This window comes from Euphorbia lathyris, chromosome 2 (genome assembly GCF_963576675.1).
Source record: "Euphorbia lathyris chromosome 2, ddEupLath1.1, whole genome shotgun sequence".
Taxonomy (NCBI): Eukaryota; Viridiplantae; Streptophyta; class Magnoliopsida; order Malpighiales; family Euphorbiaceae; genus Euphorbia; species Euphorbia lathyris.
This window is the reverse complement of record NC_088911.1, coordinates 31,892,011-31,919,753: the sequence shown is the minus strand read 5'-3', so window position 1 is coordinate 31,919,753 and position 27,743 is coordinate 31,892,011. Positions and strand designations below refer to the sequence as shown.

The 27,743-nt window shown below is 31.4% G+C and overlaps 1 pseudogene; it reads right to left on the bottom strand.

Annotated features, from left to right (window-relative positions):
- Positions 1–1,182: 1,182 nt before the first annotated feature.
- LOC136216808 (factor of DNA methylation 4-like) lies at positions 1,183–26,933 on the bottom strand (annotated as a pseudogene).
- Between the last annotated feature and the right edge of the window lie 810 nt (positions 26,934–27,743).

Genomic DNA, 27,743 nt, shown 5'->3' with positions numbered 1-27,743 from the left:
TTGGTGAGGATTTGGAGAAGTAGAGGAAATATTATTAAATTTGAAGGCTTACACATAAGTTTTAGTATAACTAGATTATAGAGCTCCCTAGCTTCCTGTCCTTATTCTGAAGAGATTTAAACTCACATAAGAAAACTCTATTCCCTAAGTCCTTCAATTGAAACTCATTTAGTTTTCAAACTATGGAGAAAGCTTGTGTCATTCCTTTAGGCCTTGATTGGATGGAGGGTTTAGGAGGGTAAATAAAGGAAGGGAAGGGAAGGGAGAGGAAGGGGAAGGGAGAGGAAGGGAAGCACTAACCTTACCCTTGTTTGGTTGGATGGTAAGGGTTTATAAATGTTTGTACCTTTCCCTTGTTTGGAATGAAGGGTTTGTAAGGGAATGAAAAATTATAAAGTGACTAAAATGTCCCACTCAATTAATTATGTATATTAGGTACTTCCCACATAATTAAATCATATTATAAACCAGCTTTTTTTTTTGGGTTCAATGATCGAAGCTTGCTTCAATGTAAATATACATAATTACTTCTTTTTTTGCTCTAATTTTTTTTTCCAATTTTACTTTTCTCGATCTTCGATCTTCGATTTTCTCGTGCTGCTTGGTTTCAATTTGAAGCAGTTAGTGAGTTAACAGAAAATGCAGATTTTATACTAACATGAATGGATCTCGGTGGCCGCTGGCAGAAGAAGCGGCGGCGGCGGAGCTGTTGAAGTACAATGATTGATGGAAGCATTGTTGTTGGGGGTAATAGGTGAAGGTGTGGGAATGTTTGGGGCTAGAATCGTAATAATGGAAGATGTGGGGGTAGTTTTGAATTTGTTAAAAGAATATTCGAAGAGAAGGATGTACTGTTTGTTTTTATGGGCAGCTACAGTAGCTACTTCCAATTATTTTTTAACTAATATATGAAAATAATATATACGGGACCCCACCCATTAGTATAGGTAAATTTTTAACAAGGGTAATAATGGAAAATGAAATTTGTAACCCTCCTAAACCCTCCAAATTGGTGGGTTTGAAAATTGAAACAAATATACACAAATCAAACCCTTCCAAACCCTTCTCAAAACCTTCAAAACCCTTACCGTTCTAAATTTATATCCTCCAAACAAGGGTTTCCACAAACCCTCCCAAACCCTTCCCTTACTAACCCTCTCAAACCCCCATCCAATCAAACCCTTAAGGTTTAACGACTTCAGTGACAATATCCATCCAAACGGTGAGGGTTTCAGCACCAAGCTCCGTCACAGCATCCTTAGGACCAGTTAGAATTATTTTATTCATAAGGACTCTAGCTGTGTCATTGTAACTACGTATGCGTAAGCAAAGATCAACAAGAAAGAGGAAGAGGGGGAAAGGCCACAAGGGTAATAGCGTCTCACACCACTAGCGTGCTAGGAGGGAGGTGAAGCAAACAACCACTAAGGCATGTGTTACTAAAAAGATTTTGATCTTTGGACATTAAAAACATCGAAACAATTGGAATTTTTTTTAAGATTGGAAGGAAAACAGATTTTTGCACATCCATATCTCATAAAGGTACTGCATATTGGACTAGGTTGCACAAAAATTATTTTTGCATTAATTCAAAACCTATGCCATAAATAAAGGCCTATCGAGCGTCTTACAAAGTTCCACAGCCTTTAATGACCAAATTAGTAAGTTGTGAATATTTTTTTTTTAAAATACGTTATTAACTTCATCTATATTTGAAATTATTAAAAAAACAAAATTTTACAGTTTGAATTAAGGTTTTTACAATTTTCCTACAGTCATATTACATATCCCAAACTGCTTTGAAATAGTAAAAAAATACAAATTTCGAATGCACGCGAAATGAATAACAGTCTGTTAATCGAATTTTACGTTCAATATTACTTTTTTTTGGTAATCAGGAGCTTAATAAAATAAAAAATAGATGATCAAGCATTTAATGTATCTAAATAAAATATCAAAGGCTTAATGAACCAAAAAATGAAAAATCAGGGACTTAATGGAATGCTTTTTACCTTACTTAAACTTAAAATATTATGAAAATTTACCATGGGTTAAGCACAAAATATTCAGATGAGACATTTTTTTAGCACCTCAAGCAACTGAAGATCAATCCTATGCGGAAAAATATAAAGGTTATTATAAAATTCTCCATTCTCTATTTTATTGATGTTGAATTTTAAATAAAAAACAAAAAACAATTTTACCCTCAAATTATCCAAATTAATTCAACTATTAAATAAGGACTTGAATTTTTAAAAGGAAAAAAAATTGTGGATTAGGATGGAGATTTTATTGGGAGGAACATGTCCTTTTAATACCCTATTAAAACATTGACACATATTCCTCACAGTAGTATTTAGAATAGACAAAAAGCATCATCCTACCTTATCTTTTATTTTTTTAGTTCATTAAGTCATTAATTTTTTTATTTAGATACATTAAATCTCTGGTTTTTTTATCACATTAAGCCCATGGTAACCAAAAAAAAAAAAATCAGTCATAAAATTCGATTAACTGAGTATTATTTATTTTACATGTCTTCAAATTTTGTATTTTTCAGAATTTGAAAATAATTTTTGATATTTGTAATATATTTATAGAAAAATTGTAAAATTCTTAATTCGAACTGTAAAAAAACATAAATAATGAAATGAATAATAACGTTTTAACTGAATTAGATGTTCACAACTAATTAATTTTACAAACAGAGACTTAATGAGACAAAAAATAAATGATAATAGATTTAATGTGTCCAAATAAAAAATTAAAGGATTAATGAACCAAAACATAAAAGATGAAAGGTCTAAAGATGCTCTTTATATTCCAATGAGTCTTTTATTCCTAATAAAATCCCATTAGAATATGCTATATAGAACACAAGTGATTGGCTCATTTTTTCAATAAAAGCCATATATGTCTAAAATAGTACTTAGGGGCTCGTTAGGCATTGCTGAGTGAAAAGTGTTGTTGGGAAAAACGATACTAAAAAAAAGTAGATATAATACACAATACAACTTCTAAAAGTCAAAAAATAAAAAAATAAAAAATATACGTATTAGGTTATATTGAAAGTAAGGGTTATTTTTGTCCTAAAAATTTAATATTAGTTTTCCCGATAAATTGTGACATCTACTTTCTCCAAAAGCTAGAAATTATTGTTTTTCGTGAAAGCAACTTTCCCAGCTTTTAAGGAAAGAAATTCTGTACTTACCAAACACTACTTTTAAGTTGTAATTGTAAAGCTGAGAAAACTATTTTAGATTCTCGGAAAGCAATGCCAAATATGTCTTTAGTTGTTAGTTTTATATGTCACGTCGATATTCAATTGAATTTATATGTATATAAATTAACCAAAAAAATTATTGAAATCAAATATAAAATTTACTAATTTTATTTAAAAAATGATTTTTAATAACTTTGTATTTGTTAACATAATCGCCAAAATTAAAGATCACTAGAATGATAAATTAGAAATCTTTGATTTCAATTTATAGTAACAAATTGGAAATCATTCTTTTCTATCTTGAAATGAATAATAAATGAATAGAACCCAATAAAATCTAATATTGCTTCATTAAGTTTTCATGAAGCTAAATATGTTGTACTTAATACCTTAATTTTTTTCTACTTTTCTTCGATTTCCACTCCTCGAGCAAATATGTTATTCCCTCCTTCAGCGTTGCCTTTTTGTTCTCTTTTGAATTCCAAATTTCTTTTATGATATATGTTCCACTAGGGTTGTACTCGTTAATTTCTTTCAAACTTTTCAGCACGGCATCATACACTTCATCGCCAAATTCATTCTTCAGTTCTTTTAATTTTTCATCATCATCATCAAGTATCTCCTGCATAGATAAAATTAATTCCAAAAGTTTGAAGGAATCAGTATTAATCAAAAGAGAATAAGTGCAAGTCATGAGGAAGAAGAATACAAGACATTCTTCAAGTGAAGGTCACAAACATGATGCTAAGGAGAATTAGAAGTAAGTGTGTGGTACCTGATCAATTTGGTGTTTGAAGTTGACTAGTAGATAGAGGTGTTCGATAGTCGGTTCGATTTAAAAATCGAACCGAACCAAAATAACCGAAAACCGAATAATTAATAAAATAGAAGCCAAACCTAACTGAATAAAAATAACAAAACGATTGAATAATTTGGTTCGGTTTGGTTCATCGGTTTCACCATATTCTTTTACTAAACTAAAATAAATTATAGATAAAAAAATTAATTAATTTAATTTCAATAAGAAGCCTAAAATAATTATATAAATCATGTTATTTTGATTTCAAAATTCATAGTGACTAGAATACGTTAGATTTGAATAGAACATTGAAAACATAATTATAAAAATATAGGTAGTGGGCTATTGTTACTTTTTTTCTTTGACAAAATAAGTATTTTTTTTTTAGAATTACCATTTAGAAATTAATATTACACTTGCAGAGAATATTAGAATAATATGTTATAAATCATGTTACTTATATTTATGTGAAAACTTAAAAATTGAAAAGTTTTTTTACACAATAAAATTGGCTAATTGAAAAATTAAAAACTTAGAAAACTATTAGTCATCATGTTATAATTGTAAATCTATTTAGAGTTTATTTTAATTAGTTTGGTTAATTCGATAATTTTGTTATAAAAACCGAACCAGTCGAAATTAACGAAATATTATATATATTATAACCGAAACCAAATTAAATATACTGAATAAACGAACCGAAAAACCAAATTTCATCGGTTTGATCGGTTATTTCGGTCCAATTTGGTTTTTGAACACCCCTACTAGTAGAATCAATTTAATCTAAAATTTTAAGTATCAATTGATCTTTTAACTTAACATTAGAGTCACAGTCAAAAGTAACATATGCTAATATATGATTAGTAGTTATTTAATATATGTCACTTACTCATGCTGACACTGACACGTGTTACTTTTAGACTAATTTAATTTCAAATGTCAAGTTAAAGGACTAAATTGATGTTCGAATTTGATTTTAGACTAATTTAATTTCAAATGTCAAATTAAAAGACTAAATTGATGTCCGAATTTGATTTTAGACTAATTTAATTTCAAATATCAAATTAAAAGACTAAATTGATGTCTGAATTTGATTTTAGATTAAATTAATCTTAATAGCCAATTTAAAAACCAAATTGATCTTTATATTGCATAAATAAAATTAAAATTGAGACTATGTTTACTTTGTTTTTAATAAAGTAAATATTACTTTGTTTGTTTTCACCATTAGATGATGGAGTGTAAAATTAGTCCAATGGTAAAAACAAACAAAAATAATACGAGAGAGAAATCGGCAATAAAAGTATATTTTCATACAAATACAAATGGAACATAATAGATATAATACCAATAAAACAATAAATTTAGTGCATCAAAATTCAAAATATGGAATAATTAAGTGGGATGAGGTCAAAATCTTCAGTCAAGTAGGGTGATATTTTTAATTTTAGTACAATTTTTAAGATTTAATTATTATATATAAAAATATATATATATATATATATGTAATTTGTGTAATAGAACTGCTACATCTCTCATTTGTATCACATTATCCAATCATTATATATATAAATGCAAAAAAAAAATTATTGTTTTGTTTGATTTTTTTTAAATAATGTCTTTATTAACTTAAATCAAATGAATATTGCTAAAAAAATTATGGTAGATATGTCCACTCATTCCGAACAGATACAAATAATTGACTGCTTTTATTAGAGTATGGGCAGCCAAATTCGCTAAACGTTTAATAAAGGAGATAGAGCACAACTCTAAATCTCGTAACAAATGAATATAATAAAAAATAATGTTAACTAAATACGAATGATCTTCTAAACCTATTTGAACTTGAGAACCTTAGTTACAAACTTTAGCTAAGATAGCAACAAAATCAACTAAAGTATAAGTATAAACCTTCCTTTAAGTTCAAAAACCTTATGAATGTGAAATTCTACAAAGTCAACCAAGATAACAACAAGTCTACATGTAAAGAATATGAGAATTTAATTACCTCACAATGTCCATCCTTTTCAATAACCTTAAATGGGTGCCAGTTAGGGTCTCGCAGATACTCATCCCACAATGAACACAGCTCTGCTGCTTTTATTTCAGCAACTTCAGGAGAAAATTTTCTCTTTGCTGCAGCAAGGAATGGTCTATTATCAAGCTCGCCTATTTTCTTCACACCAATAGCAGCACGGGTATTTCCACAGCTATTTTCACTCAAATACTATGGAGGAAAAATATTAGACTCAGCAAAATAGCAGAGAGAGTACATATAATAGAAGATGGTAATTTCCACTTTCAGTTCCTTTTTAAACATAAGCGTGATCCATTTACTCTTTAAATTTAACATGTGCTTTAACTTGTACAAACCGAATAAACAAGGTTGTAAAAAACGTTAGAGACTAGTCGGGCGGACATGACCCTCGAAGATTAATCGGAGATTAATCAAATTTGTATTTTTGTATTGTTTATTTGTTAATCAACAAATTGTTATATAAATTTAATTAAAATATATATTATACTATCTAAAAATAATAATATAAAATTATTAATATAGAAAAACAAATATATTTGTATAAATATATATATATATATATATCTTTTAAAATTAGAAAACATTAACATTTCAAAAATAATATCTTTAAAATAACTTAAAAGTGAATTATAATAAAAAAATCATAATAAAAGAATTTTTTTTTGTTTATGGTTGCCTAGGCAGCGTTGAGTCGGCCTAGGCAGAGTCAAGCGGCTAAAAATTGTTTAAGGACCATATAAACGTCTAAAATAACTAATTGAAGAAAGTCGAAACCGAAATTGTCGACTTTAAGTGTCTAGGTGGTCTAGACGGTCTTGGTTTTGAAGACTGCCCATAAGTAAGGGTTAATAAAACATCCTTAAACATATGATAAAAGATAGTTCTAGCACTTACACTTATTAATTCTTTACGCGCATCTTGCAACTGGTCATTATTCCTCCGTTCCTTCACCATAAGAGTTTGATTAAGAGAATCTAGGTAATCCCGTTGTTCTTCTTTTTCCTTTAAATTATTCTCCATTTTATTCATCTCTTCTTCTTGTTCTTGCATGTGCTTCCTTACTTCTAATTCCCCTTTCATTCGTTCAATCTCCAATTCCAATTTTTGTCTGGCATCAAAATCCTTCTGCAGTTCAAGATTTTTCTGGCGGAGTTGCTCTTTTTCTCTCTACCAATATCAGTTGGATAGGAAAAGAATTAGAAACGTTGTTTTAACAGTGAATATTTTGCATTTCTTTTCATCCTCTTGTTCAAAGAAATGAATGAAAAAAAATCACCTCTTGTCGTTCTGCCAACATCCACAGTTCCTCACTTGCCTCTTTCTGCGCCGCAATTGCCTTCTTATTCTAAAAGAATGAAGAGGTGATCTTAGCACATTTTACTATTGAAATTAGAACAGATTATTTCCATTAGAACAACCACTGCAAAACGCTATTCTTGTGTTACAGCCCACAAACTATATATTTTAGCAAACTCCAATGATAAAACTGAAATTGGGGGCATATACAAGATATTAAAAAATTTAACTTATTTAACACATTTGACTATTTGTCAAATACTTTAACCATATTCGACGAGAATCAACAGTTCGCAAAACATATGAAGGAACCAAAACAGATGCATCATACGAAAAAAAGTCATGTCAAAGAATATTTTACCTCTTCCTTTTGATAATGAAGATTTCTCATCACATTGTCGTTTTGAATTTCTTTATCTTCCACTTGTCTTTCACGCCTCTCCAAATCTTTTCTTTCAGCTTCCAGTTTTTGTATTCTCTCCTCGTGATTTAAATAAATCGTTGCACGCTGAAAATGTGCATCCAGTTGCATCCGTCCAATTTCTACATTCAACATAAGCAAATAACAATCATAATTAGCTGCAGAATGTATTACTTAAATCATGTATGATTCAAATTAATTCCATCTAAATTTAACACTTGTCCCTTACAAGATTTGGGGAGAAAAGAACAAGAAGAAATTGAGAGGGAAAGACAGGAACTTTTATAGCCTATTAAATTAAAAAAAAAAGAAAAAAAAAGGATCTTGCCTTCATCATGCTTTCTGAACATTGAATCAATTTCTTCTATTAGATTGTTCAAAGATGCATCGGCTTCCTCATCTTTTACTTTCATTTTTGCAAGACTCTCAGTCTTCATTTGCAAGCTATTGCTTAAATTGATCATAAGATTTGAATCCTTTTATCTGTCCTCAGCTTCTTTACCATCGGCAGTTTTTAAATTACCATTTTTTCTCAGATAACCACCAAGAATAGTTTGTGAATTGTAGTCATCATCACTTGCAATCCATCCATATAATCTCTCCCCACGATTGTTTGAGAGGGGGTTAAAGTAGTCCTCCTTTCCAGAATGATTGACTTTAAATTCTTTATCAAACATTATTGCACTGCTGAAGCCATCCCATTCTGTCTTAAACTCAACTATAGCGAATCCTGAATGACCTGCGTGGCTCCACACGGGACGAACCCTAACTGGATCAAATCCCTTTGCTGTCAATTCATCCTTAAGCTTTGAACCACTCTCCCCAACCCAACGTCCACCTTGAAATTGTGTTTGAACATTGGCAATTATTCCCATCCAAGGCCAAACAAACAATCTTTTTGATTCATTCCCAATTGAAGAACTCGGAATGTCGGGATGCAAGGGCTGGCTTTGACTATTATCATCACTCTCCTTTTCCTTTCCTTTTCCTGAAGAACGAGACATTTTTTTTACCTGAAATACAAACATCAAAATCGAAAGACAACGTTAAGGTGCTTGGAAGGAGAAAGGAAAGGGATGGTACAATGAGCACAAACATGAAGCATAAAGAGTAATTTTGAAAACCATAGTCGTTTTGATAATCACGAACAATCCACCCAAACAAACTAACATGTGAAGTTCTCTACAATAACCAAAAAAAAATGCTAGGTTCGAACTTAGGAGTCTCAGGTTTGCATGTTATGAAGATTTATGCAGTTGATACTACCTCAGCTCAACCAAAACAATGAAAATGAGTCATCCAAAAAGAACAATCCAAGCTAGCAAAGCAGATTATCCAAAATCACTGAGCACAAGTCAATGAACAAAAAAATTTGATCAATCTCAGCCGTGCTCATTTAGAGTTTCAACTATATGCAGAATACATAATAATGAATCTGACACTTGGATGATTCGTAGGAATTCAGATGGAAAACGGCAAATTGTAGCATCTTTCCGCTGATAGGAATGGAAGTTGCTTTTTGACAGCCATAAAATTTCCACTTTCCATCAAAATGTCAAATATCAAGGCCCATTATTAGATGTCTTCATCCACGAGATCTCAGATATTGGCACTAGATGCATTATTTCACTCTTGTACCCCAAGACTAGTTAGCTTTGCAATGTGATGTTCTATCTCACCTATGTATAATATTATTTATTAATTTTATGATTGGTAATTTGAAATATTATATTATTTTTATATATTAATTCAAATATAAAATGTAATATTATCTATTTTCAATTAAAAATATATAATTAAATATATAACAATATAATATTTTAATTTGAATAATAATAAATCTATTATTTTTTATATAATATATTTTATTTTATACGATATTCGTAATTTATATACCATTAAAATAAACAAATATATATTATCTATAATATATTAAAAAATGTTTTAGAAAAAGTATAAATACAATGAAAATTTTACCTATCTACCATAAATTAGTTAGTGTTTTATGATGTTCGACAAATCAATATATTAAAAAAAACCAATAATTTAGTATTTTACTATTTTTTACTAAACTAATTAATGTTGAATTGAGTGGTAAAAGACCTCAAATCACTTAAACTAGAGATTTCGAGTTCAAATCTTAATGTACGTAAAAAAAAATTAATTGGAAGGGGATCCATCTAAAGGTGTATGATAAAGGTAAAGGCTATGCTTACTTTGTGTGTTTTTACCATTGGATTAATTTTCTAATCCATCATCCAATGGTGAAAACACACCAAGTAATGGTACTTTGTCAAAAACAAAGTAATTTTCTAAACGTTTAAGTCTGTATTGATGTTATTTTTTAGGTCGAATCTAAATTTATACTTTCCTAAAAACCATATGCATATTTTAGTATCTTATTCATTGTATTTAGAATACAAGATTTGCATTTCAAAATTCATTGAACTTAGAACTTTTTGCTTTTTTTTTTTGGAACCAACTTTGAACTTTTTGCTAAGATGTCGTATTAAGAAAAATCAATTATATAAAAAATCATTATACTCGCCTAAAAACCATAGTTCTATTTTAGTATCTTATCCATTATATTTAGAATACAAGATTTGCATTTCAAGATTCATTGGTCTTAGAATTTTTTTTTTTGCTGAGATGTCATATTAAGAAAAAATGAATTATATAAAAAAGTCCTAATACATAAATAACCCCATGAACTTGTCCAAATGTTGCAACTTCCCCCTCCAACTTTCAATTGTAACAACTTACCCCTCAAACTTGTCCAATTGTAACAACTTACCCCTTAAACTTGTCCAATTGTAAAACACAACCCCAAATTGCTGACATGGACAACAATTGAAGAAACACGTAAAATACAAAATCTGCAACGTTCGTGGAGTATGATAATCAGATCTTTGGCGTGATACGAATCCGGGGAAATTTTTTTACGGTTGCTTCAAATACGGGGTAAAAAAATTCCCAATTTGGGGTTATATTTTACAATTGGACAAGTTTAAGGGGTAAGTTGTTACAATTGAAAGTTGAGGGGGGCAGTTGCAACATTTGGACAAGTTCAGGGGGTTATTTGTGTATTAAGCCTATAAAAAATAATTATATTTTCCCTAAAGACCATAAACCTATTTTAGTATTTTATCCATTATATTTAGAATAAAAGATTTGCATTTCAAGATTCACTCATCTTAGAGACTTTTTACCGAGATGTTGTATTAGGAAAAAATTAATTATATAAAAAATAATAATATTTCCTTAAAAATCATAGGCGTATTTTAGTATTTTATCCATTATATTTAGAGTACAAGATTTGTATTTCAAAATTCACTGATCTTAGAACTTTTTGCTGAGATGTCATATTAAAAAAAATCAATTATATAAAAAATAAGTAATTATTAATTTTCATTATTTCTACATTTATATAGTAATTATAAATTTACCATTTAAACTGAAACGGTTTTATGAGAAAATCAAAAACTATGAACTCTATATTGATTTTCTCTATCCCTTCACTTTCTTTATGGCTTTGATTATCTCCCACAAATCTAAAAGGTAAGAGTTCTATATATTTTTCCACATTTTAAATTCTCTCTCTTCTTGGCTTACGGTTCTTGTTTGGCAAATAGTTGTTAGTTAATTATCTTTTTAGTTAGCTGATTTGACTAGCTGATTGTGTATCTTGTTTGGTAAAACTCAGCTGATTGTGTAACTTGTTTGGTAAAACTCGGCTGATTGTGTAACTTGTTTGGTAAAACTCGGCTGATTGATAATAGTTGTTTGTATAAAATGACCAACAAAGACATGGTAAAATCTTATAATTTGTTCTTACTTGATTAAGAGATTCAGATCTATTTAGAAGCGGTTTTTATTGATAAACTACTTAATAGCATTTTGTTCAAAAATTTGGAGAATTCAAACTTTGATATCTCCAACTGAAGAAATCTGATAAAAATAGAAGAACTAAAATGTGTTAAAAATTATAAGAAATCCTTATGTTTCTGAAAGTAATTATTCGATTTTTTTCTTATATAGTAGTTATTTTGTACTCAATTGTGATGTTGCTTTGTTTTTGTACAATAGTTGTTATAGTTCCATTTTTAGAGAGAAAATTTCATTTCTACCGTTACTCAGGTTCCACACCTCTCGCTACCCTATCGATGTCTTCTTTTTATTTTATTTTGTTTGTAAAAATGATTTTGTCATTTGGAAGTATAATTTGTTTTATCTAATTTATCTATTTCCCTTTACCAAGATCCATTAATCGTTATTTCATATAAAAGGGATTGAACGTGTGTACCTTTCTTTGAAGAACAATCTACGGTTGCAAACGAAATACCCACGTAGAAATCAACTGTTTTATCACGAGCACAACTAAACAAAAGAAACGGTTAGCAGTCAACCAATGTAACAATCAAGTGTAGATTGTCTCTAATGGTATCCACACAAACTAAAAAGAGAATGAACTAGAGAGGTAATTGTTCGAGTGAGACTCAAGGAGAATTTCTAGCCCTTCAGAATATTGGTTTACAAAAACATGTAGTATAAGGAGTATTTATATTGCTTTTTTGCAAGTTGTTAACTCCTTACAATTAATATAGTTTAATTATCATCAATACTCCATTAATTTGTCATCAACTCTTCTCTTAGAAAGAATAGCGTTTTTCAAAATTTCTATTAATTTTCATTATTCCTCTTAAATTAAACGTTTTTTGGTACTAAGTGGTTATAATTAACTAAAATTAATTTATGGACTTAATACTTAATTAAGAAAAATAAAATTTTTAACTAATGGAAAAAAAACATTTTCACTCTCTTCTTTATAAGCCCAGTGGCGAATCCAGGATTTGAGGAGGAGGGGGGAGGCAAAACTCTATGTAATTTTTTTTTGACAAAATAGCATTAATTGAAAAAATATACTTTAGTTCCTACCAAAAAAAAATATATATATACTTTAGTACATAATTGCTATTCGATACAAAATGTCTTAAAATAAAAAAACTTCTAATGCTAAGTAGATCGACGATTATGAGGTGGCAATTGACATCTACGATCTGTCATAGCTTGAAAACAATCTGCTGCCTCTACCTATACTGCTTCTTTTTAAGGTTAACGCGCAAAAATACCCCTAACATTTTGGGTTAGGAGCAATTTTACTCCTAACATCTAAAATGGTGCAATCTTACCCCTAATATTTGTAGCCAAGAGTAATTTTACCCCTAACGTTGATAAATTGGATCAATTTCAGACACTATTATAAAATACAGTCATTTTTTCCTTATTTTGCACAATTGCATATCAATTTGTTCTAAAAAAATGATATAATGTTTTTTATAATTTAATAATAAAATTGGAGATTAATATTTATAAATTCGGTGAATTTGTTTAATTTTTTTTTGTCTAATTCATACAAAAGACAGTATATTTTCAATATTTTTTTCTTATTTTTTCCACATCCCAACATATGTTTGTGAATTGTTACTGATAAAATAACGCATGTGTGAAGTGTAGATGACAAGATTCATGACCGAGAGGACAGTTTGATGAATTATTTCTCAAATCGACCCAATTTATCAACGTTAGGGGTAAAATTGCTCTTGCCTTCCAACATTAGAGATAAAATTGCACCATTTTAGACGTGGATTAAACTTTTATTTGGGGTAATTTTTTAAAAAAATTACCTCATTGGACTTGGTTGGAAAAATTTTCCCTAGAAGGGGCTGTTTCCCAACCAGGGTTACTTTTTTTACCTATTACTTTTTTTACTTTTTTTTACTTTTTTTATATCTTTTTGAATTTTTTTTTACCTATTACGGCGTCGCCGTAATGGGCTAGTGGATATGAAAATGGATTCCTGTCCACAAGTGGGGCAGTGGCTTCACGCCACTACCCCAACAAATATTAAAAAAAAATCATTATTATTTATAAAAATAAAAATAAAATTTATAAAACAATTATAAAAGAAAGAAATTAATTTATCATTTTCTAAAAATAAAATTATATATTACAATTATATTATTGAATTTTTATTTTATAAAATTTTGATTAAAATTTAAATATAATTTGAAAACGTTAAGATTAAATTTGTACTATTTCATACGTTAGGACCAGGGCCGTTCCTGACCTTTTAGAGGCCCGGGGCGAGATGATAATTTGGGCCCCCATATATTCATTCTACTTTTTTTTTAAGTTGTAGGCCAGATGATTTTTATTATTATTATAAAGGATAAGGTACAAATTTAGTCATATGGTTATTAGGAGAGAGCAATCAGCGTTTATGCATAAAATAGTGCAATTTTAAACCTAACGTTTATCAATTGGTATAGTTTTGAGCTTAATTGACAGAAATGAGGTTTTTTATATGTAATTTTTTGTTCTATCCTCGCTCCAACCTCCACTGTTTTGGTCACTCAATATGGTTGAAGTTGCACATTTCATGTCAATGAAAAGAACTCATTTTTAATCAACTAGGTTTGAAATTGCACCAACTCGTAAAGGTTATTTAAAATTGCAATATTTTCTACATAAAAGCTAAATTGGTAGTGCAGTAGTAGCGACTATATACTAAGTAGAATTATTTATGTACTAAAATAATAAGCATTTATGTCATGTAAAATTGAAAAAGTAAATAAATATAGGCAAACAATATAATTAAACTCCGAACTTCGGCTGTTTTAAGGATTAAACTCCTGATCGATTATTTTTTCACATTGAACCCTTTATCATTGATTTTGTTATGAATTTAGAAAAGATTAAATGGTTATTTCTCTTATTGAATACATAAATAAATTGATAATTTTGATTTAACAAAACAAAAAAATGATAGTGATAAAATGGGGGTGGAAAGGAAAAAATATTTGACAATAATAAAAATGAAAAAGAGGAGATTTGAACCTCCAACCACAAGCTTAATTAGAATCATAAGCCCCTTACTTATACCAACTAAACCAATTCATTTTTATGTTACTTATACATCTCGGCTTTATATATGTACAATCTAAAATATTTTTTTGGGCCCCTTAATGTTATGGGCCCTGGGCGGGCGCCCCGCGTTTCATGGCCCAGGGCCGGCCCTGGTTAGGACTACACTTGAAACGTTGCGATTAAATATTTAGTGCATTACTAACAAAAAAAAATATTTAGTATATTAATAACAGAGTAAAATATTTTAGATATTTTCAAAGAAATTGTGATTAATTTATATGTAACAAGGTTAGTTTTTTGAAACTGTCTAAAATATAGTTTTTTGAAACTGTCTAAAATATAGTTACGAAAAAAATGTATGAAACTGATTCAAGTTTCGACAAACTGTTTTAGAAGGTCTGACGTGGCTAAATAACAGTCAAACAAATTTTTTCCAAATTTTCGGTAGCATATGATTAAAATTGATCTTCCTTGGAAACGGTAATGTTAAATTTGCACAATTTCATAGGTTATGATTAAATTTGTACCTCACTTGAAATGTATACGTTAAAAATTTATCACATTACTAACAAAAAAAAACATTTAGCGTATTAATAACACAATAAAATATCTAGTTTATTAATAACACTATTATAATATATATTTTATTTTTATAAAAAGATAAATTAATTTCTTTTTTATAATTAATTTATAAATTTTATTTTTATTTTTATAAAATAATAATAATTTTTTCTTAATACTGCCCCACTTGTGGACAAAAATCCATTTTCTTGTCCACTAGCCCATTACGGCGCCAGTAAAAAAATTCAAAAAAATAAAAACTCTCCATTTTCTTGTCCACTAGCCCATTACGGCGCCAGTAAAAAAATTCAATAATAATAACTCTCCATTTTCTTGTCCACTAGCCCATTAACCCTTCTTTTTATATCAAAAACCCACAAGGCAAAACGGCGTCGTTTTGAGAGGAACCAAAGTTTTGGACTAAATTTTGTTTTATTGGGGATGATGGGGGCACAAATGGCCCATTTGACCTCCTACATCCGCCTCTGTATATGCCTATATCTTGACTTCCATCATAATCTCCGATTTATAATCAACCTCCAAAACAATTAATTGTATCTCAACATTTTCTCTTTCTTAATCACATATCTATTAGCTTCAAAATTCATCATTTTATCGTTTCCTCAATTTCTTATACTCCTAAGAACACAAACTCATCAGACCATTTTAAAGTCTAATATCCTTATTTCATATATAATAAACTCTCAAATATCAATTTCCATTCATACTTAATGTCATGAATTTAACCTATAATACAAATTATCAAATACTTCCTTCATTTGTAGACACCTAAGTATACTATTTGATACTAAGTATACTACAAGCCATCAAATGTAATTTTTACAACTTACTTAACTAGTTACTCCAATTCTCGAAATTTTCCAAATTGTTTCTTAGCTATCACCAAATATCCATATTCCTTAATTACTATCAACATTAGGTCCGAAAAATTTAACCTAGGCTCTGATACCAAACTGTCACACCCGACCCTAAACGACCTCAATCGGCATCAGGCGTGAAATAGAAAGATCATAATCAACACTTAATAGTCTCCAAACTATGTCCATAATATTCAATTAACTCTCCAATCAATAAATAACTATAATATAACCTAATATTAGAGTGTAATAACTAAATTAAGGACACGGACGTGACAATATCTTATTTTATACTGTGTCATTAAAATAAATATATATATACATATTATCTATAAGAATTTTTTTAAAAGATTATCCATAAGATATTTTAAAAACTATTTTAATGAAAAAAATTATAAACAAAATGACAAATTTACCTATCTACCACAAACTAGTTAGTGTTTCATCATGTTCGACACATTAATATATTAAAAAATTAATAATCTAGTATTTAACTATTTTTTACTAAACAAATTAATATTGAACTTAGTTATAAAAGATCCTAAATCACTTAAACTAAAGATTTCAAGTTCGTGTCTTAGTATACATAAAAAAAAGTAATTGGAACTAGGACCGGTCTTGACAATTTATGGATTCTAGACGAAATAAGAGATAAAGTGCCCTTAAAAAAAGGGTTTTGCTATACGTCGCCCATATTTTACTTACCGTCGCCTCCTGTTTGACATTTTTGCCCTTTTCATTTTTCATTCAAAAAAGTGAAATTCTCTCAACCCCGAAGAACAAAACGAAGAAAAATCATGCCTCCAAAACAAGGAAAAATACTTGAACATCTAAGTTTCGTATTCACCAATAATCTGAAATTTAACGAATTGAACTTGAAACGAAATTTTTTTTCGTTGAATTTGCTCTAAATGGGTAGCCCATACGGTCCGATCCATGGACCGGTAGTATGAACTACCCTATTTTACCTAGGCAAAATGGGTAGGCTACCCTATTTTGCATAGGTAAAATAGGGTAGCCTACCCGTTTTGCCTAGGTAAAATAGGGTAGCCTACCCGTTTTGCCTAGGTAAAAACGGGTAGGCTACCCGTTTTTCTTTAGGGAAAATGAGTTTATTTATTTATTTATTTTAATTATAATAAATATTAATTATAGATAAATTACGTATTAACGCGTGCAATACATAATTTACGTATTTTTTATTTCCAATCAATAATTTATATATACGTTTTTTCTATCCAGTCAAAACATAATTTACGTATAATTAAATTTACGTTCTAAAAGGTAAATAAATATAATTTACCAAATAAAAATTAATTGGACACTTCAATACGTATTTTTTTATTTCCAATCAATACATAATTTATCTATAATTAATATTTATTATAATTAAAAAAAATAAATAAATAAACTTGTTTTCCCTAAAGGAAAACGGGTAGGCTACCCGTTTTTACCTAGGCAAAACGGGTAGCCTACCCGTTTTGCCTAGGTAAAATAGGATAGCCTACCGGTCCATGGACCGGACCGTATGGGCTACCCGTTTAGAGCAAATTCAACGAAAAAAAAAATTTCGTTTCAAGTTAAATTCGTTAAATTTTAGATTATTGGTAAATACGAAACTTAGATGTTCAAGTATTTTTCCTTGTTTTGGAGGCATGATTTTTCTTCGTTTTGTTCTTCGGGGTTGAGAGAATTTTACTTTTTTGAATGAAAAATGAAAAGGGCAAAAATGTCAAACAGGAGGCGACGATAAGTAAAATAGGGGCGACGTATAGCAACCCAGTAAAAAAATTGTACTTAAATGTTTAAAATAGAAAATTGAGCCAATTTTAAACCTAAAATATCATATTATTTAGTTCCTTTTATACTTGAATAGGCATCCTAACTATATTTATAACAAAAAGATGACTATATATAAGTAAAATAAAAAAAACTAAATTTGGTCCCCTTTTGGCTTTGGCTTTGGGCCTTCGACAGCCACACTCCTGACCCATTCCTATGGTCAGTCCTGATTGGAAGAGAATCTACCTAAAGAGTGTCTAACGAACTTCGAACCGAGTAATTTGATAAATTTTAAAAAAATATTGTTTTACTAAAACAGAATGTATTAAATTTAATTAGTAATTATTTCATAAAGTTTAATTTTAGCGATTAGGTTAAAAAACATTAATGACTTTTTAACTTATGTTTCATTTAATCGATAATTAATTAATAAATTAGAAACTCAATAATGTATTTTTTTTTATTAAAAGCGAGGAAGATGATATGTCACATCGGATCCTAAACCACCTCAATCGACATCGGGCGTGAAATAGAAATATCACAATCAACACTTAGTAGTCTCCCAATTATCCAAATATCATATATATCATACTTTTCAAGAATTATTCTTAGATATATTATAAAATAAATCCATATTTCTACTACATTCAAGTCTTAAAATATTACCCAATACAATGAAATCTCCAAATGAGAGGCAAATGTCCTAACTAAGGACAAAACCAATGACTTGACACTTCAACCTTGTCTATCAACCAGTAACATCTCCAATACATTGCTCTTTCTCGCCTAAAACATTAAAACATTTAAAAACGTGAGACAAAAATCTCAGTAAGCAATTATCAACTACATAAAGTACTTATACTCAAAAATAACTATATATATATATTAATTTTCAAAAATGCATCATATAAAATTCATATTCATACAAATAAACATTTTATGAATTAAACTACAATAAAATACTCAAAATAATACTTTTAACCGAATATGCAAATTTTTTTTTTGACAAGGGAATATGCAATTTAAAATATCATAAGATTGTTATAAACATTATTTCTCAAATATCACACATTGTAAAATTGTATTTAAATACTTAATACCAAAACTTGTGTTCAAAATACTCGTAAATCAATAAATACTTCATAAATCGTATATGAGTAAACTTTATAAACCATATATCAATAAATAATTCACGAATCGTATATCAATAAATACTTCACAAACCGTATCTCAATAAATACTTCACGAACTGTATATCAATTAGGGGTGTGCATCGGTTCGGTTTAAACCGTATACCGAACCGAACCGAGTGAATTCAGTTCTTTTAACATTTCGGTTCGGTATCGGTTTTAATTTTAAGTGTATTTCGGTATTCGGTTTGGTTCAGTTTGACAGAAAATGTAAAAAAACCGAATCGCACCGCACCGAATTACACATATTTTACATTTATATATATATATATATATATATATATATATATATATACACACATATATTTGATTATACAAGTTTAATTTTTTTATTGTTGAGATAATAACCCAATATAGATATATTTTGGAAATATTTCAATTTTTGTTGTTGTTGAGGTAAATTTAATGAGCAAATATAGTGATTTTTATTTGTTATTTTTAACTTAATTCGGTTTGTTCGGTTTAAACCGAACCGAATCACATATTTCGGTTCGGTTTTAATTTGGTTTTACATATTATTCGGTTCAGTATCGGTGTGAATTATTTTGATCATTTCGGTATTCGGTTATTTCGGTTCAGTTCGGTTCGGTTTTGTACCGATGCACACCCCTAATATCAATAATTACTTCACAAAACGTATCTCAATAAATACTTCACAAACCGCATCTCAATAAATACTTCATGAACTGTATATTAATAATGACTTCACAAAACATATCTCAATAAATACTTCACAAACCGTATCCATCCGAGAGATAATTCTCGTATATATCAATCCCATAATATAATAGAATCGAGATATATATCTTATAAGTTTGTCTAACCCTGCATGGTCTTACTCAACACTTCTTTGACATACCCTATTAGGTCTTTAACTGTGTACACATACCGTATTTCTCACTAAATACGGACTTTAATTAAAGTCACCTATCCGGATTACTCTTGATAGATACTAAAAATATTATAATTTTATAATATAATTTAAAAACAAAAATGTATTTATATATATGTAGAAATATATATATATATATATATATATATATATAACTCATAAATCAACATCATAAGGTTTTCCAAATACCTTTCTTCAATTCCATCCTTCAAAATATTAAATCATAAATCATTATTGAACTAAAATAACCAATAAATAATTTAAAATTGCACTTATCACTACCAACTTCAATTTCTTAAAAATAAACACATAAATCATCACGTATAAACTTTATTTCAATAAATCACAAGTTCATCAAAATTATTACTTTAACAATCTTTAATTAAAACTAAAATTTACTTTAAGAAATAACTTTATAGAAATCACTTAATATATACATATACATTTGTTCATAAATCAATTTCAATAAATTTTCTCAATACACTTTTCTTTAGTTCTATTCCTTAAAATATCAAATCTTACACAACTATTAATCAAATATACCAAGTTCATCAAAACACAACCCAAATCATGCATACATATATGTATATTATAAGTTGAAATTCGCATGCAAAAACATATATGTATATATTCTTGAACATAGTTTAAATTCAAATTAAAATTAAATCATAAAAACACCATTTAATCAAATATATGGAAAACATTCCTAAGAAATAAATTTCTAGAAAAACATAGAGTGATATATACATAAAAACTCAAAAGGGTAGTTGATAGTTACTTACTTTAGCCATAATTGAGAAAATAAATACATTAAGCCTCAAATCTTTCCCTCTAATCTGCTTAGAACGAATCCATGCTAAAAATCTCCAAATCCAAATCACACCAACCACAATGTGTATTAGGATGTCTAGAACCTATTGTAAAAAAATCTACTCAATCGGACCACGTAAACTCCGGATATCAAATGATCATTGCACCTAGGTAATTTGGGATAAAATGAAAAACAATGGAGAAGATGAAGATGGTGATGGAGTTGGAGGGCTTTGAAATGTGCAATTGTTTTGATCTGCATGAAATGAACATCTAGAAATATGGTATTTAGGTTCCCAATAAAGAAAAATATACCATTTAGTCATTCTAAACTTTAACTTCTTTTTAAAAACTTTAACTTCTTTTAAAACTTACCCTAAACTCTTAATTTTACACTTAAAGCATGAAATTAGCCTCCAAACTATATCCATAATACTCAATTAACTCTCCGATCAATCAATAAATATAAGGTAACCTAATATTAGAGTATAATAACTAAAATTAAGGACACAGATGTGACATGATAGGTAGCCGAAGGACATCCCAACGAGGTTGGCACCCCCTCGAGCGACCCACCCTCTGCCTGAATATTATTAACAGAAGAGCGAAAAGGTAATACAAACATGTCTAAAAGTTCAGCCAAATCGGTACAAGGTTCGACCACTAAAATTATCTCGAAGAAAACTAGCATAGAAGTTCGGGTGAGAGTCCCACCAAGATGTTACGGAGCTCAAACGACCAAAGCTAGCCAGCGCGTTTGCTACCTGATTCCCCTCACGAAAAATGTGTGAAACCACTATTTGCATCACCTGCAGACTTATGAGACAATTTTCCACGGGACTGAGCTCGACTTGGAATGGAAAACTGAGACGATGTAAGTCGGATCACACTCCAGCCATAATTTATAAGCCTTGGGCGTGAGCGTGTTTGACTGATGCAATCGCAGCTTAGAGCTCAGCCATGTGGGCATACTGCAAGTCACTCGTGGAAGCAAAGCAACCAAGCACCTGCCTAAGATTGTCCCTCAAAATTCCACCATACCCTTGTAGACACCGAGTCGGAGCACCTGTGACGAAAACCTGTAACAAGACGGTTGAAGCGGTTGGTTCCGTAAGTTTTTAAAGCAAAAATATATAATAAAAATGGAAGAAATTAGTGGGAGTCGCGGTCGTCAAGTGGACGGCTCGCAAGTGCTCAGCGACGTGGTGCGAGCGCCTAGCGGCAGCCGACGCGTGTCCGACGACAGTTGGACGCACGCCCGGCAGCGCGGGGCGCACGCTCGACGTCCGCTGGGCGCGAACGCCTGGCAGCGCGGGACGCATGCTCGACGTCCGCTGGGCGCACACGCCCGACAGCGCGGGACGCACGCTCGACGACCGATGGACGCGCGCGCCCGACAGTGCGGGACGCACGCCCGGCGGCCGTTGGGCGAGTGCGCCCGGCAGCCGCTGGGCGAGCACCCAGCGACGTTGGGTGAACGCCCAACTCTCGTTGGGCGAACACCCAACGTCAGTTGGGCACGCGCGCCCAACCGAGGTTGGGCGTACGCCCAACGATAGTTGGGCGTTCGCCCAACTAATGTTGGGCATCCGCCCAACATAAGTTGGGCGTCCGCCCAACCAGCTTTGGGCGACGCCCAATTTTATTTGGGCGTCGCCCAAAGACTTCCGGGACCCGTTGCCTATTTAAGGCACGGATCCCCATGCAAGAGGAGGGAGGATTTTTAGAGAGCTTTCTCAAAAAGTCCGAATTTCCTAAAAGTTAAAATTTTTACTAAAAAGACGAAAAACACAAAAAAAACCGGAAAATCACAACTCGTGGAATCGACCGACTTCGACTGTCAGATACCGATCTTGAGATATTATCCGAGGACTAGACTCGTTTTATTTTATTTAATTTATTTCCTTTACTTATTTATTTTTATGTTATAATTTTATTTATTTAGTTATTTATTTATTTATCACGTTTTATTTAATTTTTCGTATTTATTTAATTTTCGTCTCGTATTAGATAAGCGTTCGGTTTTGTTTTGAAATAAAAAACCTCGTTTTAATATCCCAATACGAACCGTGATCCGATTCAAAGGTAGTTCGGGATTAATAAAAACGTTGTAATTATAAGTTTTGAAAATATTTCGAAATAACGTTTTAAAATAAAACATTGTTTTAGGATTCTCCATTATAGACTATGATCCTATTTGGGTAGTTCGGAAATCCAAAATGATAGAATAGATCTAATTTAAAGTGTTTGAACAAATCTGGAAACTATTGGAGCAGTTCCGTAATTTTCCGTTTTCTGTCACTGAAGGCTGTTTACCGACGGATTTTCCGTCGGTAAAGCTGCTGAAATGTAAAAAATGCTGTTTTGGTCCCTCTTTCTCAACTTTTAGACTTTTGGTCCTTTCTATACATATGTATATTTATGTAATATATACTTTCAAGCTACTTTTAAATACTTGGTACATATATTTATTTAATGTGTTTATATATCATTTCTTTTCATCAATTTGATTTAGAGTTTATTCTCTATATGTTATTATGTACAAAACTATTTTGATTTAGAGTTGATTTTCTTATTTATGAATTTTATCCTCTATCTTTACATTTTCTCTTAAATAAAAATCAAAGTGTATCTTAATTAGCCTTATCCTTATTTTCACTTATATATGTATTATTACTTTCCTTATCATATATTTGATCTATATATATTATTACTATTTTACCATTCTTACATATATGTATAAATATGTATATTTATTCTCCATTTGGATTTCCTATAGGTATATATTCTTTAAATATGTTGGGTTGGGTGAATTTGGATTTAATTTGTTAGTTGTTGTAATCATATTCAAGTAAGGATTAATTGAGTGAAAAGGGGAAAATAAATCACGAAAAAGAGAGTTTAATTTGTTGGTTTAAATTAAAGCTTTTCTAGATGTTCCCAAAGTGTAAATAACGTTTTCTTGACATCTTTAAATCGTTTCCAAAATATCATGTTTTAAAAACCTTAATTTGTTCCAACGACGGATTAAGCGAACCTTGTAATTAAAACCGTTTCTTAAAATTGCTTTTAATAATAGAGTTTTTGAATTGTTTTCCTAATTAAATGGTTTTGTACAAAATAAATTGACTTGTATGTTTAATCACGTTTTCTTGTTAAAAGCTTTTATCTCAACATTTTCAAAAGCTCGAGTCGTTCCAACGGCGGTTCGAGTGAACGCCATTAACAGGGTTTTAAAACGTTCCTAAATCATTCCAACGGCGATTAAGGTATGAACCATGTAAATAAACTCATTTTTGGGAAGTGAGTTTAGTTTAGAGCTAGTGTGTAATACGAATCATAAATCACATTGTAAATAAATCAATTCTTTCTTCTCCCCCTCTCTCTCCTACATACTTTAAATTTATGTAAAATTGGTGATTCTTTACTAAAATGGCTTTCAGATAACATGCTCAAAAAGGTTTTCAAAGCGAGAAGGAAAAGGTTTCAAATGAATTTTAAACTTAGAGAAATACGCGATTAGTTCGTTATCGCCTAACACGCTGAGTAGGAGGCCGGTGGTTCATAACCGGGCGATGTCGGGGTGCCTAGTAGCCTTTCTCCGGAAAGGAGCTAGCCTTCTCGGCTCGTACCTAAGTTTCCCGAACCCTCACCGGTCTCCCGCAAGGGATCGATGTTCATTTTCCCATTCATGGGCGGCGACTCTTCCATACTCCGAGCTCCGGTCCTGCCGAGCAGCTTGATTCCACGATTGATTGCTTTCGACGCCAATCACCGCTTACGTCACCATGAGGTGTCCACCCCCCGGTCTGCCCAGGAGATTAGGCTGCGGCACCTCGTCTAACAACCCTGCAGATCCGAAAGAGGTCATTACGGACGCATCTGTGTTTGATTTAACCTATCCCTCAAGTGGTGTTTACCAGCGAACTTGAATAATACGAGGAGCATGAGGATGCCGTGGAATAAGAGCAAGGTTATGAAGAATAGACCTTCCCAGTAGAGAGATCCAAATGGTGCCACTGCTTATGCCATCCGCCCTTCTGACCTGTGCCCATAGGAGTCTTAGTGAAACATGAATGTTCGATGTCTCATTGTCAAAGTAGTTCGCATTTTGTGCACGCCAAATCACCTAAACCCCATGCACGATCGAGCTGTACTATAAAGCTTGAATCTACATGCTGAATCGCATCTCCACCACCTGCAATGTCAGATCTCGTAACAACTGTGTCTGCGACACACGTCTGCCAAACAAAGAAGAGATGTTGCACCAAATTTGCTCAGCAAATGCACAATGCACCATCAAATGATCTATTGTTTCTGTGTGTGCTTGACAAAAATAGCACATGGACACCATAGGTATTCCTCTTGCTTGTAACAGATGTGGGTTAGAAGACAGCCTTTAGCCGCACGCCAACAAATGAAGGAGTGAGAATGATATATATGAGGTTGCCACACCAAACGAATTAAATTAATAACCGGAGGGAGGGATAGCCAATGATAAAAAGCTTCACTATGAACAATCATTCGTCACTAGCTACCAGAGATAAATATCTGTATCATTTTTATTGCATTCAGTTGAACGAATTGCTTCTGTCACTGCAACTCGAAGAGCTGGCATTTCCCTCCATGAATTACCTAAGCGATGATCCCTGACCCAGCCTCTTAACCTCCTTACTTCTGATGGTGGAATGTCCAAACGGTCCACCATGCTAGGAACGATCCACTTACATTGTTTCCGTAGAATCCAATAAGCTTCCTTTTCATTGAACCTCAAATCGAAGAGGGGCATACTGCAGGCATGTGTAAGCCTAATAGCCCAATAAAACGGGACCCCAGCAAAGTGAATTTTCTGAAATTAACCCCCAGGTGAGTTTTCTAGTGAGAGCCAAATTTTTGGTGACCAATCGTTTAATGCCCAGGCCCCCTTCGTGGAGAGAGGTTGTGCAGTCCTCCTAAAGCACATTAATAGCTTTCCTTCCCGTCACAGATCCAGACCAAATAAAGTTTTTTATGCACCGTGTTAGCCATTTAACCAGACTTGCTGGCCACTTATAAACAATAAATGAGTGAGTAAAAGAATTGGTAATGACAACTTTGATAAGAGTGAGGCGTTCAGCCATAGATAATACATTTCCCTACCAACTAGCAAACCAAGCCGCAATTTTGTCAGTAATTCCTCTTAGATGCGCACCTTTGGTATTCGAACAAATAAAGGCACGCCAAGGTATCTAAAGGGTAACTGTCTGAGCCGTATTCCAGTGATTTTTGACATTGTTGCTCTTCGTCGAGGAGCTATGTGACTTCTAAAAAATAGCTCAAATTTATGCCAGCTAACCATTTGTCCCGAAATAGTATCGTACAAAGCAAAAGTGGATGCCAAAACCCGAACATTAGAAATTGAGGCTTTGAAAAACAACAATATGTCATCTGCGTACAATAGGTGTGTGGGCATCATGTAGGTCCTTGAGTAATTTGCAGGCTGCAGCTTCCTATGATCCACCAACTAGGTTAACAATCTACTTAGAAAATCTTCAGCTAGCCTGAACAAAATTGGTGAAAGCGGCTCTCCCTACCGCACTCCTCGAGAGCACGAAAAATAACCTTGAACTCCCTTACCCGTCATAATAGAGATTCTAGCAGATGAAAGAATATTAAGAATCCATATTCAAAATTGAGGTGAAAAAATGAAAGCGTGAAGAACTGCTAAGAGAAAGTCCCATTTAGCGTATCAAATGCCTTTTTATGTCTATTTTCATACTCATAGTACCCCCAAAGCATTTCTTTTGCAAAAGATTAACTCCTTCTGATGCTAAAGCAATGCATTGATGAATACTCCACCCTGGAATAAACCCGAACTGATTAACTGAGACAATATTTCCAGCTATTCGAGCTAATCTATCAGCTAAAATCTTTGAGATAACCATGTATTGCTCAATCTGCACAGCGTCCTCCACCTTTGGAAACAGCGCCATCAGACTAGAATTTAAACTCGGACTAATCAGAGCCATAACCATGTTGAAACCATCTATGCCCACAATGTCCCAATATTTCTGAAAGAAATGTCCTGTGAAACCGTCCGGTCTTGACGTACTACTAGAGCTCATTCCCATAACCATATCTCTGACGTCCTGTGTTAATTATTTTAATGAGGAATAAGGTATAATGTCAATGTTGACTGTCATAAATGATACTCATAACGTCAGTAATAATACAATGTTACCCATAATATCATTAATGATATAATTATACCCCTAATATTAGGAAGTTTGACTATTTTTTCCTATAACATTTGAAACTTGGGTTAATTTTTATTAATTATTATGGGAGTATTTTATGCAACCATGAACCTCGTTATCTCCACTCTACTTGTGCATGATGTTATCATTCAAGCAATACTAGATCAAAGACAAGTGTACACACATGAAAAAACAATTATATCGTGTTTTGCACCAGATCTAAGACACATGTGCACAGTGATAACACGAGGAACAAGTAGAGTAGAGATAATTTTAATGACTTCATAGAATATAATTTTAGTTGGGGGGTAAAATAAGTCCAATCTGACAACATTATTGGAGTTATTTTTGCACTTTATCCCTTTTAATAATTAGAATGTGATATGATATCAAATCACTAGTCGGACACACAAATAATGACCATGTTTGGCAAATAGAGTTCAGGCTTTAGCAGTAAGCTTATCACTACAAGAAAAACGCAAATAAAAGACTAAATTTGGAGAACAGTTCTAAAGTGGACTATAATTTGCAACAAATTCAATCTTTACTCAAATTTCTTGGTTGCAAAATGAGTATTGGTTTGTTACCCATATTAGGGACTCAAAGTTGATACCAAAAGTTCATCTGGTTGCAAAGTTTGCAACTGCTGTTCTCTCAAGAAAATGTCCATGTTACAAATATTGGGCGACA